This window comes from Panthera onca, chromosome E3 (genome assembly GCF_046562875.1).
Source record: "Panthera onca isolate mPanOnc1 chromosome E3, mPanOnc1 haplotype 2, whole genome shotgun sequence".
Lineage (NCBI taxonomy): Eukaryota > Metazoa > Chordata > Mammalia > Carnivora > Felidae > Panthera > Panthera onca.
Genome location: NC_138354.1, coordinates 35018903 through 35036186, shown reverse-complemented (window position 1 = coordinate 35036186; position 17284 = coordinate 35018903). Strand labels below are relative to the sequence as shown.

Below are 17284 nucleotides of genomic sequence, written 5' to 3'. Positions count from 1 at the left end.
TCCCCACTGTCTTTATCCTTAACAGCATCATCTCTCACCTGGTATAGATGCCTCCACTCTCCTTGTCCAATCTCCCCTCAAGCCAGGCCCTAAAGAACCAGCACAAAGATTTTTCTGCAGTGTGTTCCTGGAAACATCACTGTTTCCAACCAACAGGTGGCTTCTCGTTGCTTCTATAAAGGCCTGACTTCTAAGATTTAGTACACTTTGTTCCACCATCCTCAAACACCTTTCCCTGCTCTCTGACTCACAACCTTCTAGACTTTGAGGCTGTTTGGCATCACTTGCCCCTCCACTAGTTTCATGAACCCTTCAGGCTTGCTTATGTGTCATTCCAAATACAGTACCTGGGGCTCACCTCTAATATAACATGTATCACACAGACACATATTCCCCAGGCCGAACGCAATGAGTGGCTCTTCCCAAGAAAGCAGATCTATACAGAATCTTTGGTAAAGAACCATGAGTTGGTCATCTAAAATAAAGTCCGGGAAATATGAGTTTGTTTTACAAGTGTCCACACCCACCTTTCTATTTCTTCTTTGTTGGGCCCAAGATTTGTCCCTTTCTTAGAAGACCCGACTAGTGAGGCTCTTTGCAGAAGTCAATGTGGAAGGACTTAGCACTCGTTACTACCGCTGTCTCCGTCAGGAATTCACCACACGTCAGATGTGGGCCGTTGCTTGCAAGCCATGGTTCCATTCAGGGAAACCAGAGAGCCTAAAAATAGGAAAAGAGGGACCAACTCAGGTTCGAACAAGAATCTCTTGAGCGTCCTTTTAGAGCAACAGAGTAGACAGTGTTCTAGTTACCTACATGGGGAAAACCAAAAGGGGAGTGGGCTTGAGAGCAGGCGTTAGTCTCCATACGCTTTAGCTCCGGCTTATATATATTTTTAAGTGTGTTGTGTTAAATCGCTGATAAATGCCTCTGCTGGCTGCCCAAAAGTCTCTGACCACCCGGAGGCTGAAACTCGCAGTCCATCTTCCAACTTCACATCCAGTCGTGATGCATCCGTAGTAGTACCCAGACCCAGTGTGCACTGAGGTTTGAAATAAATTCATTAGGATGCCATGCTCACACATGTCTAGTCCACTGTAGCTGGGTCTGGGTTTGCCTGTGGGGACCTCGTATTTACTGTACTCGTCGTTCTGTTTCAGTCTGAGAAACGTCACCCCGGAATGCCTCTTACAAGTTCCTCTTCATAGAATGACAGTCTTTACAAGGGCTCACACTGTACCAGGTGATTATTCTTCACAGGAATGCTCATCAATAATATGCTACAGTTCCTGCCCGAACACAGATGTCTGGTAAATATTACATGCTTATCCATACTGAGGGAGGGGAGTAAACAATGAGGGTCCTCATGCGGAGCTCTCCTCGAGAATCACACTCATTTTGGGGCGCTGGGACTAGGGTGCTCAGCAGAGGGGAGGTGGGGAGGAAGACGTCCATGGCATGGCAGCTCGAGTCTGGTGTGATTCTGACCACCACTTACTAGCTATATGACATGAAATGAATACGCTTATGAACCTTCATTTTCTCATCTATAAATTGGGGAGAACAATAGTACCTAGCACACAGTAAGTGCTCAAATGCTAGTTGTGCTTTTCATTAGGAGAGAGGACACAGACTGTGATCTAAGACACTGGGTCTCCTCACTGCATTTTCTGAAATAAAAGATTTCTATGTTTCCCAATTCTGACTTACAGCATGAAGAGGAGAGAGAGAGAAAGCCCCAAAAAGAAATGGCTAATGAGGCATTCTGTTTATGGAAAAAGGATGAAGATTGGCAAAACACCCTCCCTTTAAAAAAAAAAAAAAAAAAAAAAAAAAAAAAGACGGTGAATCCTAGATACTCTATTTACTGTGTGGCCTTAGTAAGGATACTGGACCTCTCTTATCTCTAGTTTCCTTGCTTTTAAATGGAGGATGAAAATAGCTACTTCACAGGAATGAGATGGGGATTCAACAAGGGCACATAATGCAGGCACAGAATAGTGTGCAAATAAATCGTAGCGAAATTGTAGGATTCTACAATCCTGACCCACGGTAGCCCTGTCTGCTATGTGATAAAAGAGAAAGCAAATACACATTCTGTAAAAGAGGAAGGATGGATAGATAGATGATAGATAGATAGATAGATAGATAGATAGACAGACAGATAGATTCTTATCAGGTAGAGATGCTTTCCCTTCCCCTCCCTCTCTCTCTCTAAATACACACACACACACACACACACACACACACACACACACACACACAGGATGGATGGATGGATGGATGAAGAGATGGATAGACAGAGAGAGAGAGAGATAATACAAGGGTAAGGAGAGATGTTATCTGTATCTGCATAACAAATTATCCTAAAACGTAGTGGCTTAACACAACAATCATTTGTTTTCTCCATCTTTGCCAGTCAGGAATCAGAGTGCAATTCACCTGGGTGCCTCTGCCTCAAGATCTCTCACTAGGCTTCAATCAATGTGTTGGCTTGGGATGCAATCTCATCCGAAGGCCCAACCAAGGGAGGATCCACTCCCAAACTCTCTAACATGGTTGCTGCCAGGACTTGGTCTGTTATGGATTGTTGGACTGAGGCCATGAGTTCCTTGTTGGCTGTTAGCTAGGCCCACCGCCAGTTCCTAGCCACCCAGCCCTCTCCACAGGGCAGCTGAGAGCCTGGCAGGCTGTCTCCATCCCAGTGGACAAGGGACAGACTATGAAAAAACATGGGATGGAAGCCAGTCTGTGTGTAAACTGTTCTTAGCATTAACAGTCCCTCCCTTCTGCCCTATTCCACTGGTGAGTCACTAGGTCCAGTACATACTCAAGGGGAGGGAGATGAGTGGGGAACAACTTAATGGCTGCTCACTACTATCCCAGGGAATATGAAAAAGCCTCCATTACTCTATCAAAGCCCCCGGACCCACCTGTTGACAGGAGGCAGCTCATTCTTCTGTATCTTCCCATTTTAATTGCATATTTGACTTTTTCCCACCCATGCTCATTTCCTGTGCTTTTGGGTGAGGTCTGTGAGGCAGGATCGGGACAGTGTGCTTGGTGGAAAACAAAGGAAGGCAGTGAGCTTTGAATGATTAGCAAGGGAGAGGCAAGCCCTTAGCTGTCCTTATAATACCTGAGCATTTCACATTGCACATTTTCTCCATGCACAGCTGCAAGACGGAGTTACCACTTTGGAAAATTAAATTTCATAGAAAGTTGGCCATGGTTCCACTTCCCTCTCCCTATGGAAGCAAAAGATGGAAAGATCTCTGACTTGTCACAACTGCCAAATCATTTTGGGGCAATATTTTGAAGGAGCCTGAGTCCCTTCTCTGGAGAGATTCCCTAATAGAAGGCCTTAAAAGCAGCTGAAATGAGGTTAAAAGCTTTTGAGAGTAAAGTGATAAAATATCCACGTGATCTGTATAAGACGGAAATAAAGACACGCACAGAGAGACACAAACAAATAGACAGAAATTAGATGCTTCTCAGAAATTAGGGAGGATGCTTTCTAGAGGGAACAGTCTCCTGCTGAAGAGAGGATTTAGTATCCTGACCTGCCAGCAGCCGTGTTGGATGGATTCCTCCATTAGTTTATTGGAATGCTCATAAAATAAAGGTTAGCCCCATCCTAAGGATATCTTCCACCTTTTCCAAACCATACTATCAAGTTGTATTAGCTCCTTGGGTTAAGCCACCATAACAAAGAGAATGTGTGCTAATGTGACTTGCCCGGAGTTAAGCTCATTTAAAAATCTAGAATACCATGGAGAAAGTTCCCCAGGCTAAGATAAGTTTAATGAGTCTAAATCCCAGCAATGAACTCACCTCCAAAGTTTCTGAAATACTTAGCCCTGGGAAGGGCATCATTTGTTTATTCGATGCAGAAAGTCCAGCCTCCACCCCCATCTCAGTAATGTGGGTGCTTGAGAATTAAAAGACAGAATGAAGAATTTGTATTAACTTTCTCAGTGCTGTGTGATTGGAAGGTGAGCCTCCATATACACTCAAAGATACTTATACACCCATTCTGCCCAATGCAGAGGGTTGGAGACCTTTGTCTTTCAGCTTCGTGTATAGCCAGTGTTCTGATCAGCCCATCGTCACTCCCTCCTTTTCGTAACAGTGCCCAAATCTTTCAGGAACCACACTTTGGATATCCCACATTGTCCTTGGGAAGCTGTTAATCATGGCGTCCTTTCCTGCCCTTCCCCAACTAAAGGGTGGTCATGTGACTCAGGCTGACCAGTTGGAGGACTCCTTCATCCAGATAGGGTTTGGATCCAGAAAGAGCATAACTCAGATCAATTAGTCTTCTTTAAATTTTGATGTGTGGGGGCGCCTGGGTGGCTCAGTCGGTTGAGCTTCCGACTTCGGCTCAGGTCATGATCTCGCTGTCTGTGAGTTCAAGCCCCGCGTCGGGCTCTGTGCTGACAGCTCGGAGCCTGGAGCCTGTTTCAGATTCTGTGTCTCCCTCTCTCTCTGACCCTCCCCCGTTCATGCTCTGTCTCTCTCTGTCTCAAAAATAAATAAACGTTAAAAAAAAAAAATTTTTTTTTAAAAAATAAATTTTGATGTGTGGGTAGTTTGGGCAGAAAGTTCTTTCCTTTTGGATTTTGAGCCAAGAGAATGTAATATTATGGCTACCAGCAGCCCTTTTTACCGCCACGTGAGGAGGGGAAGCCTGAAAAAAATAGCCACAGAACACTGAAATGAAAAACTCAGAGCCCCAAGGAATATTGTCTAAGCCCCGGTACAGCCCCAGACTTCCCAAATAATGGTCAGAGATTTGTGTCACTAGCCATGAAAAGCATCCTGACCAAGGCTATGATAAATACTGGAGCCATTATAAAGCGTTAAGCACTGACGATACCAAGAAAAAGGCCATAATATTTTGTCCTGAACGTGTCCTCAGTCAAGGATTTATGGTGAGTGGTTCAAAACATGAACACCAGAATCAAACAGACCTGCATTTGAATTCCAGTTTCACCATTTCCTACTTCTGTGTCAGTGGTAGGCAGAATTCTAAGGTAGCCTGGAGATTTATCCTGCACTCACCCTGGGTACATGCTCTGCATTAGACCCTTCCCCTTTATGTGGGCAGGGCACGTGAATATGAGGAGGTCTCGCTCCAATGATTAGGTCACATTATATGGCAGAGGTGAGGGGATTTTGAAGGTTCAGTTGAGATTCTAAGTCAATTGGCTTTGAGCCATCAAAAGGGAGACTGTCCTGGTGAGCCTGGCCTAATCAGGTGAGGGTGTCTTAAAAAGAGATTGGACCCTTCTGTAGAGAGAGGCATTCTCTTGCCTGCCTTCAACAATCAAGAGCTATGCTTTGAACTGCTTACAAGGAGAGGCTGCCTCTGGGAGGCCTCAGACCCAGACTATAAAGAACAAGGTTCTTCCAACCTTTCAGGAGAGTTTGGAGGAGAACCCTGAGACACAGATACAAGAATGCAGCCCTGATCAACACTTCAATGGCAAACTTCTACAACCCTACTTGGAGAACCCAGCTAAGCCTTTCCCAGATTCCTGACCCACAGAAACTGTAAAATAATAAATGTGTGCTGTGTTAAACCATGAAATTTGTGATGTGTGTTATGCGGCAGTAGAAAAGCAATACAATGTCTGCTCAAAATGAAGCTTTCTGACCCTGAATTTCTTGGTCTAATAAACGATAATCATAGAAACACCTACTTTTATTGGCTCTTGTCAATATTAATTGGCAATTCCTATGTAATTCACTGCTTGATCTATGGTTCAATACCTATTAATTGCTAGCTTACCTCCTCACATGTTAAGTGTGTGTGCCCATATGGGGTACTTCCATCACCAAACACCCAAACATCAGGAAGGTCATCAATCTGTAAGGTCATCCTATCTATCTTCTTGCTTTTATAGCAAGGGAAGCAAGGTCCAGAAAGGGACAGTGACTGGCCCCAGGCCACAAACCTTGTTAGTAGGTTCAATAAGGACTTCTGGCTCTCAGCCAGGTTCTGCCTGAGTTGCCCCCCTTCCAAAAAAGGAGGCTCTTTTGCCATACTTGATACAAACATTCCAACAAGGTCAAATTGTTTGAAGGGTCCAATGCTTTTAACTCCTGTATTTTGTTATCTATTGCTATGCAACAAGTTATCCTAAAACTTAGAAGTGAAGAATGGAAACATTTATTTTGACTTATTTAAATTTTAGCTATTTAACATACAGGACAATATTGGATTCAGGAGTAGAATTCAGTGATTCATCACTTACATTCAACACCCAGTGCTCATCACAACAAGTGCCCTCCTTAGTACCCATCACCCACCGAACACATCTCCCACCCACGTCCTTCCATCAGCCCTCATTAAGAGTCCCTTGTGGTTTCTTTCCCCTTCTTCTTTGCCCCCCACCCCATCCCATATGTTCCTCTGCTTTGTGTCTTAAATTCCACATAGGAGTGAAGTCATATGGTATTTTTCTTTCTCTGGTTGACTTATTTTGCTTAGCATAATACATTCTAGCTCCATCCACATGATGGCAAATGGCAAGATGTCATTCTTTTCGGTGACTGGTAATACTCTATAACATTCCACGGAGTAATATTTGACTGATGAATGGATAAAGAGGATGTGGTGTATGTATAGACAGTAAACACATATTATCTCATTGTTTCTGAGGGTCAAGAAGCTTGGTGTAGCTTACCTGGCTGCCTCTAGTTGAGATGTCACATGGGGTTGCCCCTAACCCGTGGACAGGGGCGACACTCATCCGAAGGCCTGACTGAGGCTGGTGTCCATGTCAAGCTCACTCACCTGCTGGAAAGGGGCTCCAGTTCCTTGCCACATGGGTCTCTTCAGGAAGCTGCTTGCAAGCCAGAAGCCAGTTTCTCTCCGAGTGAGGGATCTGAGACAGAGAGCATTACCATGATGAAAGCTGCGACATCTTTTAGAAATTAATGTTGAAGTGACGCATCATCACGTCCACCGAGTGCCACTGGCCACAAAGATCAACCGTAGTACAAAGTGAGAGCGCGCTCCACCAGCGTGTCATTGCAGGAGATGCCATCACTGGGGGCCGTCTCAGGGGCTGGCTTCACGTCTCTCTGTAATGCCTAAATAGCCACACCACTGCCGGGGGAGATGGGATGACTTCGTCCCAGCCCTTGTGGTTAATAGAAATATAAATACCGTGACAGTGGAACCCCTGCCAAATAGCACATGAAAATGGCATTTGAAAAGTGCAATTAGTACTCTTCTTCCCGAGAAGGTCTGCTCTGTTTAATGATCTACATATCAGTGCGTTCCAAGCAGAGGTATTAAATGTCTTAGAATACATTACAACATTACAGCATCTTCAAAAGGTATCAGCAAAATGACCATTACTTGAATTGGCTATAAGCAAAGCTTCAGAAGGTCCAGGTGGCCTTGAAATGCAGAGCCTCACTGTGGCAAGAGGGAAGGGCTATGGAAGTCTGGCTTCTAGAAGTCTACATCCCTTGTTATTAACAGGCTCTGCACTCACGTTGTGACCACAGCCCAGCTCCCAGGCTCCCCCAGCGGACCCCTGAGCCCTGTACAGATGAAACGTTGTTTTGCAAGAACAGAATGATCACAGGTGGGGTATGGGCAGGCTTGCCCCAATATGGTGACCTCAGTGTGGACATTTCATCACATCCCTGACTTTGTCCCCCTGTCTCTTCTGCAAACTGGCCAGGTAAATTGTCCTGAAATCTAAATCTACTCATGTCACCTCCCTGCTTTTTAAAAAGATTTTGGAGGTGTCTCCTGGCTTCTGGGGAGGGGGGACATATGAAATTCGTAGCTAAAAAAAAAACAAATTCTGGCTCTAATGCTTCTCTCCATCCTTCTCTGGGTGACAGTTACCCTGAAGTCTCTCGATGTCCACGCTCCTTTTGCCTCTGGACCTTCCCCACTACTCCTGCTTGGTGGCCCACTCCACCCTCCTCCCCCCCGACCTTCACCTCCCTGAACCCCACACCTCCCCTTACTCAGTCCCATGACAGCTTACACTCTCCCTCAGAGAACTTGCAACAATAGCAGATAAGCATTTAATTGTATTGTTAGTTATTTGTTATCTGTTCCCTGCTTTTAAACTATAGCCGCCCTGAGAGGAGGAATAGTATCTGTCTTGCCCCACTGCTGTATCCCCAGTGCCCAGGACAGTGCCTGGCACATGTGGATGCCCCAAAATATTTGTTAAATGAATAAAGATGGAGAAACACAAGCTAGATCAGTTATTACCAACCACCGCCCATGGACCAAACCCAGTCTACCACCATTTTTACAAATAAAGTTTTATTAGAACACAGCCATACCCACTTGTGTTTGCCCATCTTCTGTGGCTGCTTTCTTTTTTTTTTTTCTTAAGTTTATTTATTTATTTTGAGAGAGAGAGAGCTCAAGCAGGGGAGGGGCAGAGAGAGAGGAAGAGAGAGAATCCAAAGTAGGCTCACACTGTCAGCACAGAGCCCAACATGGGACTCAGACCCATGACTGTGAGAACATGACCTGAGCTGAAAACAAGAGTCAGATGCTTAACCGACTGAGCCACCCATTCTGTGGCTGCTTTCGTGCTACAAAGGCAGAGATGAGGAACTGCCCCAAAATCATCTGGTCCATGAGGCAAAAATATTTACAGTCTCACCCTCTGCAGAAAAGTCTGCTAACTGCCAGACTAGATTCCAATCTCTCAAGAGGTAACAGGAAAACCGGAAAGTTTTATGAGGAATAAATGCAATTTCCTCCCAGGCCCATCCTCCATCCAACAAGATGGTGTAGATGGGAATGGAGCTGTGTTTTGGAAACTTCAGGAACTCAAGGTGTGGAGTGCCTGAAAGGAAGCTCTTGGACAGGGCCCAGGAGGCACTACTGATCATGCTGCAGTTAGAACTGAACATAATGAGCCAAGGCATTGATTGAGGCATAAGTGATGGCAAATACAAACGTGATGACCAGAGGTGACAGTGTTCATGGTCAAAGTCAGAGGCTGAGCTCTGGCGTTGTCACAAGCACCATGGAGGAGGAAGGGCCTTGGCTTCTTGTCATTCTTGGTCTTAATCGGCTGTAATGGATGTGTCACCTTCCAGGGCCAGGTGGACCCACAGCACGCTGTGATTGATCATCGGTGCCATCTGAGTTTCTCAGCAACCTCAGCCTATTCATTCTGCACTAAATGGACAAGGGCTCATTGACATCCATGAATGAATTCATCGATGTGCGGAGCAAAGTGTCAACCCAATGGGGCAAGGTAGACCAAGAGGCATTTGAGAGCTCAGGTAAGCAGCTGGGGTCTGGGCAATGGCATGGAGAGTCCAGCCTGGGCTGGAAACTAATGGCAGGGACTATAATGTGCACATATACATTGTGGAGGGGCAAAGACCATGAGAACAGTACCAGGGAAGAGTTGGCACTTGGGGCAAGGCCTCTAAAAACAAGGTCTGTGGAATGTCAGCCTTAGGCTCACAGAGCTTATAAAAACTGAGACTTCTGGAACCATTCCATATCCACTGAACCAGAATCTCTTGGGGGAATCTGGAAATCTATATTTTTAACAAAGATCCCAGGTGATTTTTGTGCCCCTGAGAATTTGAAATCTACTGAACTAAGACGGTAAGATTCCTGTCTACTTCGGTTCATACTACCTAGACTCATAGCCAATGGGTGAGGAAGGAGGAAGAGGTAAGTAAACACTTCTCGTTGGAACAAAAGGGGTAATTCTGGGATCTTACACTAAAGAACACAAGTTTTCTTATGTACTCCTCTTGAAAAGCCATGATGTGCTTGAATGAGCTGATCTGGCCATCTTTGGTCCACTCAAAAGCATTACCTTACTTAACTATTGCACCAACCCTGAGTCAGTGATAGTCTTTCCTGAGAAGGCTAGACTAAAGCAGGGAAATAATATGCAAGAATCAATAGCTGGTAATGACAGAGCTGGCCTCCCCTCTTCCCTTCCTCCCTCCTTCCCTTCCTCCCTCTTCTCCTTCTTTCCTTCCTTCATCAGAGTGGGTCAAAAGAATGTCTTAGGTCTGATCACTAGGAGGCAGACTGTGAACCAAGGATTCAAGTGCAAGTAATTCCTCAAGGAAGGGGTCCAGGAGCAACCAATAAGGAAGTGGAGACGTTAGCACAGGGAAGAGAAAGCAGGTAACCAAGGGCAGTTACAGGTGAAGCTCCAAATGCACCCTGAACCCACAGCCATCTCTGGGCTGAAAATTATCTCCAGGCCTTGATGCAAAGCCACCAGACTTTTGTACTTGCCCATCAGTCCTTGGCAGCTGCCGTTGGGGTGAGAGGCAAAACTCCCAGACATCTCCAGCTTTCAGAATAAAATCTCAAGAAATACCAGCATCCAAGGGCATTGTTCCAGAAGTCAACCATTTTGGAGCAATTTCACACTTCCCAGCCTGAAGCTCCGTCCCAGCCCTTGTCTGTGTTCATGTTGGTGTCAGGGCCCCCAGAATGACATCTATCATAGGACTTGTGATGATATTAAAGTAGAGAAAACTTATGGGCCAACAAGGGCATCTTTTATCACCCCACATCCTTTCTCTTCCTTTTGCCAAGGCTGTGTTTTTTTTTTCCTGTAAGCAGGAAGGGTTGAATGCCCACCAGCTGCATACAAATTCTCCCTGTGTTCCTTGCTTAATCTACCTCCAGCTCAATTTTTTTTAGGAACTTCCTGCTGATTCCCCATCACCTTCTTGCTTCAAGTTTTTTAGGGCCTTGATGGAAACTCTGGTCTGCAAAAATTATTCACCTTGGGGCTGTCAAATACAAAATGCACCAGACAATTAACAAGAAGATTTCATGCAGACTACTACAATAGGAAGATAATTCAGTAATAAGGATGTCTCAGTGGAAAGGAAGAGTGTTTGAGGTGGGTTTGGAAGTCATTTGGCGGGAGGGTTGGAAGGCATTTCACAAGCCTTGGGGGAATCATGAAAAGGTATAGAGACCCTCATATCTGGGTCACTGAGGAAAGCGGAGGTGGGTCTTATGTTGGAATATGTAAGAGGGAGGGCGGTACTTTGTGATAAGCCATTTCCCTGGAAAACAAAAACATAAGGATTTTTTTTTATGTTTATTTATTTTTGAGACAGAGGGAGAGACAGTGCGCGAGCAGGGTAGGGGCAGAGAGAGAGGGAGACACAGAATCCGAAGCAGGCTCCAGGCTCTGAGCTATCAGCACAGAGCCCGGCATGGGGCTTGAACTCACAGACTGCAAGATCATGACCTGAGACGGTCAGACGCTTAGCCGACTGAGCCACCCAGGCGCCCCAAGATAAGGATGTTTCTTAAGCCTCAACGTTTTGGGGCACCTGGGTGGCTCAGTCAGTTAAGCTAACTCAGCTCAGTTAGTTTAGCTAACTCAGTCAGCTAAATCTCCAAGGCATGTTGAAGAGAGGGAGTTTCTGTGATTCACGGACTCCTGAGCCAAAGCTCTGTCCTTTGAGAGGAGCTGGGGTCATCACTTGATATTTTCCCCCAGACTCCTGTCTTTGTGAGGATGACCTCCCCAAGGTTCAATAGCTTTGGGCTTGGTTACTACTGGTCTACCTCACAGCTACAGAAGACCGTGGCTAAAGGGAAAGTAACCCAGCGCAGGAACAGAGAAAGCACGTGCACGAAGTCAAGCACGGCCACCGTGCAGAACAGCCGCTGAAATCAGGCGGCCACGAGCTTGGACTCTGACTTCCCTAAGCAGAAACCGTGACTTCTCACATATGGCGGGTCCATGCCCTCTTACAACTTCTCAGCAATCTTTGCAAGGAATGCCTCTGTTATCTGTAGGGTAAAATGGTAGGAACAGAATGAACGCTGGACCCAACTTAGTGTAACAGGCATACAGCCACCCTCCACTTGCCAGGGAATGGGTGCCGTCGACCTGCTCCTGCGGGCCGGTCTTCATCATCCTATTGTTTGTCTCCTGCCCATTCAGGGTCACAAACTCAGCTTCCTAATCCAACAGCATGGACTTGTTTAGCAGTCTAGATTTTGCCCCACATTTCATCACACTTGATCCTCACAGTGAGGGAGGGAGCATCTATCCCACTGTACCTATTTTTCTGAAGTTTGCTTATCTTGAGAGAGAGCGTGCAAGTGGGAGAGGGGCAGAGAAAAAGAGAGAGGGAGGGAGGGAGGGAGGGAGGGAGAGAGAGAGAGAGAGAGAGAGAGAGAGAGAGAATATCCCAAGTAGTTCCGCACCATCAGTGCGGAGCCTGACGCAGGGCTCAAACCCACAAACTGTGAGACCACTACCCCAGCCAAAATCGGACGCTCAACAGACCAAGCCACCCAGAAGCCCCTCCACTACATCTATGTTTAAAGAAGAAGCCAAGGGGCGCCTGGGTGGCTTGGTCGGTTAAGCGTCCGACTTCAGCTCAGGTCATGATCTCACGGTCCGTGAGTTCGAGCCCCGCGTCGGGCTCTGTGCTGACAGCCCAGAGCCTGGAGCCTGCTTCCGATTCTGTGTCTCCCTCTCTCTCTGACCCTCCCCCATTCATGCTCTGTCTCTCTCTGTCTCAAAAATAAATAAACGTTAAAAAAAAATTTTTTTTAATAAAATAAAATAAAAAATAAAGAAGAAGCCAAGAATGGAAAACGACTTGCCCAGTGTCACACTGCTGGTAAGTAGCAGAGTTAGAGAAACCCTAGTCTCCTGGGTGACATTCCCGACATCGTTTCTCATCTCTGCCAAGTTCCTCCCCTGCGTTATTTGCATTAATAAGTGGGACTTGGAGACAGAAACAATCTTTTCCCTAATCGTGGACTTCAGCTACTCCTCGAGAGATGTATTCTATGTTTCCCCAATTACTTCACCTCTGGAGACAAAGAATATGCTCCATTGGGGTTTTTCTAACCAGGATGATGCCCTTATCTGGCAAGGATGCTGCCCACGGAGAGATCTTTCCATTTTCCCCCAAAGGTTAGAGAGAGAGAGAGAGAGAGAGAGAGAGAGAGAGAGAGGCCTTTTAATTCTGTTTTCATTTAAATAGCCACGGGAATTGGGAACTCAAGATAACCAATCAGTTATTTGCTAGTGGAATTTTCCTGGTAAGGAGAGAGAGCACGTAGACCCAAAATGTATACATTTCTTCCAAAATGTCATTCAACATCTATCTCTTTCCCAGATAGTGACAAACGTTCCGTGTTCCTGTCAAAATGCCAGCTTTCAGCACCAGCCTTAATAATAAAAGCCAGATCCAAAATCCAACAGAGAAATTGCAACTTTGCCAGCAAAGAGTTTATCATCCCATTTTATTTTAAGGTGCCAGGGTTACTTTTTTTTTTTTTTAATTTCCTTTCTGTTTTCTCTTAATTAAAAAAAATCATCAGTCTATTCCTTTCATTTGATTTCCTTCCTGAGAACCTTTCACTAATACATGTTTTTCTTTTTCTAAAATATGATTGTGGGATGTCTCAAAATAATTTGCTTAAAAAATACCCACACAGACATCACTTGCGGTTCTAATTTGGCTAAAGCTGTTAACAACTGTGTGACACTAAATAATAAACAGTATGTAAAAATAGAGAATTGCCCTTATTTATTTTGCAAGACTGATTTTCCCCTGATTTTTCTTTCCTCTCCTTCACCAGCAGCCCCACACCGAACACACACACATACACACACACATCTATCTGAGGAGACAGGGGGAACTTATAGCCCAGAAGCATGGCCAGGTTATCCTGTAAGCAGGTATCCTGTGAATAAGATACAGATTTTTCCACCTTGTACTTGCACATCTCTGCAGACACTCTGGGGATCACAGTAATGAGAGATGCACTGCCCTGAATCCAAGGGAGGGCCTCAGGATACAGTGAGGACCCAGAAAGGTAAGGAACACTAACCGTAGGGGCTGAGATGTTGGAGGAAAGAGACCTCTACAGAGGACTTACTATGGGATTGTTATGTCCTATGCACCATCCTGATTGCTTTACGCAAATTCTCCCATTATAGCCCCCCACAAACCACCATGAGATGGCTATTAATGTTATCCCCATTCTACAGATAGGAAAACTGAGGCTGCTAGAGGGCAAGGGACTTGCCAAAGTCATCCAGCCATAGGTGACAGAGCCAGGAATTCATCTGGGGTAATCTGACTCCACAGTGCAAGCTCTGAAGAGTCCAGAAGGCTCCAGAACACTCTGTGCACATTGCATTGTCATTCAGAGACCTCTGCTCTCTCCCTGTCATCCTGGGGCAGCCCTCCTAGCCCCACCAGGACTCCAGAAATCCAGAAATCGTGCTCTGGAGAGACGTCTGAGCCATGGTCGGGGCTGCCTCACCCCTCCTTCTTCCCCCATCAGACATCAATGACGAAGGGCTGTCTCTGGGACTGTGGCCACAAGTCTCTTCCTGTGGCTCCTTTTGGTCACCGAGGCCTGCTGTCCTGTTTCTTGGCAACTTTGCCTCTTTGTAGTGTCCAACTGTTAATTGCTTAACACCAGAGATTGTGCAGCTGTTGTCATGGTACCTCCTTGGCCCCTTCCCACCATCATCTAAGACACACGTAGCAATTGTGGCCTCCAGAAATCTCCCACCTGGGCCCATCTGTGGTTCCTTTGGCCCAGCCCCAAACTCACTCTTTGGCCATCTTTCCTACCAAACACGGCCTCACCTAGGGTCAGAAACATGTTTATGATGCCTGGGCCAGGAACCACACTCTGCAATTTGTAAGCAGTGCGCTCAGTTGCCCCCAACCACCCTTTGATGTGAGGACTGTCATTATCCCTCCTCTACAGATGGAGAAATGGACCGGAGGTAAGTGACAGAGCAAGGACCTGACCCCAGCACTATCAGACTAACGAGCCCATGTTCTTACCACTATGCTAAACAAATAGTTACAGCAGTGTTAATAATAACAGGGACAAAATAAGCTTCTGAAAAAGAGGGAAAAATCCACAAAATTCATTCAACTCTCTGCGAGCAGGTAAACTCCAAGAGGGAAGGGGACTTGTCTCAGATACCAGAACAGGAGTCAGCGCACGGCAGATGTTTCGTCAAGAGCTTTGAATAAATGCGTGAATGAATGGTGTGTGGACTCACCTGGTTCCTTTATTCTTTCAACACACAGACCACGTGTCAGGCTGTAGGCTAGAAGCTGGGGTTACAGAGATGAGCAGAGTATGTTTCCATCCCACAAAGAGCTCAGGGTCCAATGTTGGGGACAGGCACATCTGGTACAGGTTCCTAGGCGAGAAGGAAGCCCAGAGAGATGTTCACCTTATATATCTACGTCACCACACCAGGCTCTTTGCAATCACAACAGGCCAGGTCTCCCACTCAAGCTGTGGGTAGCAAAGGTCGTCATTCCCCTGAGGAAGTTTATCCTTCCTGTCATCACGGACTGAGGGGCAAAGACGGATTCCAGGAACCCCAAAGCACAGGGTCCCGCATCCGAGGATGCTGTACCGGGTTCATCTGTATGGCGAATAGCTGTATGCGTCAGATGTAATGAATCTGGTAGATTGCTGCTTACAGGCGGCCCAAAATTATTGAATGGCTAGCGCAGGGAGCAGCTGATAAACAGCCAGACTGTGAGAGTATGTCAGGGCTTTGCCACCTTACAAATTACATAAGAATGGGCAAATTAGCATAGATGAGGAATCATACACACAGTCCCTGGATCTTTCTTTTTCTGCAAGTACCTGCATGGGAAGAACTTAGAATAGACAACAGGCCATCCTCTTCTGGAATATGCTGGAATACAGAGGAAGGTGGCTGAAAGACGGCACCTCCAGTTTACAAATTACTGGAAAGGGGAGATGCTGCCTGGGTTGGAGGTGGGGCGGTGGGGGCAAAAGAGGTACTCGGTACCGTGAGCCCCAAATAGCCCTTATCATTAGCCTTGGACTCAGACATCTCTTCACTGAGATGTCTGTTCACTCACCTGTTCAACACATAGTTATGTTTTCTGAGCACTTCCTGGGTCCCATGCACTGTTCTCCATGTCTGGGGCACAGGAGTAAATACCTCTGGGGACTTACATTCTGCTGGGGGAGACAGACAATAAAAATAAAAATAAACAGGGGAGCCTGGGTGGCTGAGTCGGCTGGGGGTACGACTTTGGCTCAGGTCATGATCTCGCGGTTCATGAGTTTAAGCCCCGGGTCGGGCTCTGTGTTGACAGCTCGGACTGGAGCCTGCTTCGGATTCTGTGTCTCCCTCGCTCTGCCCCTCCCCGACTTGTGCATGTGATCGCTCTCTTGCTCTCTCTCTCAAAAAAATGAATAAACATTTAAAATTTTTTTTAAATAATGAAACAAAACAAAAATAAACATATAACAAAAGCAAGACCAGCAGGGGGCAATACACACTGTGTAGACAGCTAAAAAGGATGCTGGGATAGAAGTCACAGGATGGAGGTGGGATGCCATTCTGATTAGAGGGTTCAGGGAAGTGACTTGTGGGGGTGACGTGTGAGCTGAGAGCTCACCCTCCCGACCTGTACTGTCCGCACGGGTAGCCAACGAGTGCTTGAACTATGGCCAGTCCGAAGAGAGCTTGCCATCAGCATAGAGTCCACACCAGACTTCAAAGACCTAGTACAAGAGAAAGAGGTAAAATATATAATTAATCCTTTTTACAATATTGATCAGATGTTATGATGATAATATTTGGGGCAATGGGGATTAAAGAAAATTAATTTCCTATTTCTTTTTATTTTTTAACGTGGCTACCAAAAAATTTAAAATTTCCCACGGGGCATCCATTCATGGATGGCACTGCATTTCCAATGGATGGCTCTGCTCCCGACAGAAAGAAAGGAAAAACAAGAGCAAAGGTTCTAAGCGTTGGGGCAGCGGGACAGGTCTTTGTCCTAGGTCTACCGCTCGTTGGCTATGTGAACTTGGGAGGTTCAGAGCATCCTTGGTGCTGAAAGGGTGTTAATCACACTTTCCTCCTGTGGGCAATGGCAGGAATGCATGAGATAAGGAGTTTACATTAAGGATTTCTTCTTGATTGCCTGCCATGTGGGAATGGAACAGAGCAGGTATGTTGGTGGCCCATGTAGCCATGGACATAACCCTTCCCTTCTGGAGATTCAGGAGAGCAAGGCTGAAATAATCTACCGGGCTTTCTTGGCTGTCAGCCTTCCTCTGCCTCCACCGTCTGTCTGTCCCGAGACCCCAGCACAGGCCCTGGGCCTCGCCTCCAATCCCAGCACCCCCTTCTTCAGCTGCTGTGGTTCTTTCTAGGTGTGAGCTCATTGGAAAAAACAAGAGCCAATTTTCATCACAGAAACTTGGGAGATTTTACTATCATATTGA

General features: G+C 46.1%; 1 long non-coding RNA gene across 1 annotated transcript; it reads right to left on the bottom strand.

Moving 5' to 3' along the window:
* Window positions 1-533: 533 nt before the first annotated feature.
* LOC132689785 (uncharacterized) lies at window positions 534-15194 on the bottom strand. Its single transcript, XR_009615140.3, has 3 exons — window positions 15060-15194; window positions 6803-6893; window positions 534-720 (listed from the first exon to the last, which is right to left on the bottom strand). It is a non-coding gene; the product is annotated as an uncharacterized LOC132689785 (long non-coding RNA).
* Window positions 15195-17284: the final 2090 nt, after the last annotated feature.